A 1,750-nucleotide genomic window follows, 5' to 3' on the forward strand; every position below is an offset into this window, starting at 1 on the left:
AAAATTTGTTTGTTCCTTCTAGGTTTTCAAATTTGTTAGAGTACAGTTCTTCATAGTATCGTGTTATTGTCTTTTTTACTTGGTTCTGTTATGATGCCGCCCGTTTAATTTCCTGTCAATCATATTTGCATCCTTTTCCTTTGTGAGGTTTGTCAATTTTATTAATCCTTTCCAAGAATCAACTTCTTGTCTTGTGGATTTTGGGTATTATTTTTCTGTTTTCTGATTATTTCACCTATAATGATGGGTAGGATCTAAAAGGTCAAGTAGGTTAATTGTGCTGCTTAGTTCTTTGTCTTTGGTGAGTTTAGTTATAGTTTTTCTGTCTTTCCTACACAGTTATGTATTAAATTCTCCTCCTCCTACTGAAAAGTTGTCTATTTCTCTACTGCACTCTACAACTGTTTGACTTCTGTATTTTGAAGGTCTTTCATTGGGGGATAGATATTTGTCCCTTTAATCATTATATAATGCCCTTTTGTATCTTTCATGGTAGATTTTTGTCTTGAAGTCTATTTTATCAGAAATTAGTATTGCTATACCTGTTCTTTTTAAAACTATCATTGGCTTGATGTATTTTTAATTTTTAGATTTTTGGATTACTTTTGTCTTTGTATCTAAGATTGTTTCCTGTAAACAGTATATTAGTAAGTCTATTTTCTTATCCATTGTGCTCCTCTCTGTCACCTTATTGGTGCATTTAATCCATTTACATGCAGTGTCAATGTTGACGTTGTTGTTGTTAGGTGCCATGAGTCCGTTTCGACCACAGAATGAAACATTGCCTGTTCTCAGTCAACTTCTTAATTGTCCTTTTCTTTGAGCCCATTGTTGCAGTCTCTGTTGTCAACCATCTTGCTGAGAGTCTTCCTCTTTTCTCCTGCCCCTCTAAGTTTCCAAGCATGATTTCCTTTTCCAGGGACTAGTCTCTCCTGATAACAGGTCCAACGTATGTAAGACTACACCTGCCATTCTTGCTTCTAAGGATCTCTCTCAGAGAGAGAGAGAGAGAGAGAGAGAGAGAGAGGAGCCAGCCTAACACAGGAGCATCTTACCTGTCTCTACTATAGATTTAAATTCATATAATTTTGATTTTACATGTTTACAAATCTACACCCTATAAGGGATAGCTATGATGAGCATCTCTTAATTATAAAGTAGATCAGTTGGTCCAGAAACTGGCATTTACCAGTTGTCTATGCTAATCACTGGGGATCAATTCAGTAGGCCATTATCTAGAGAAATCTACCTGCAAATGTCTGGGACCTGAAGACATTTGTGGTTTTTAGTAATATCCAGGAAGTCATAGGTGATACTGATTTTTGATACTAGTTGAGCAAAATCCTTTGTTGTCCCTTCCCTATCTCTAATTTATTCTTCAAAGTCAACTAAATAAACTAAAAACCAATTCTGTGACAATGACACGAGGAACATTTTGTAAGACGGCTTCAGTATCATGGAAGACATCAATTCAAAAGACTTATTTATCTTATTACTCAATAAAAATCAGCCACCCACTAATTTATGTTTTATGCATATTGCAAAGCCACTTTCATTTTAAGAATAAACCGTCTAAAATATCATTGACTTTTCTTTAGATGGCACTTTCTAGAATAAATGGAACAAGCACAAGGACGCAAACAACTATTTTATCTTCATTAAAAACCGTATCTACATTTTGATACTATAGAACATGTCACAATTGTTCAATTTCAATGTTCACCTGCTTAAATCAATTACCACTTAAACA

Source organism: Echinops telfairi, unplaced genomic scaffold (genome assembly GCF_000313985.2).
Source record: "Echinops telfairi isolate 266 unplaced genomic scaffold, ASM31398v2 ScPeMD7_9;HRSCAF=40, whole genome shotgun sequence".
NCBI classification, from domain to species: domain Eukaryota; kingdom Metazoa; phylum Chordata; class Mammalia; order Afrosoricida; family Tenrecidae; genus Echinops; species Echinops telfairi.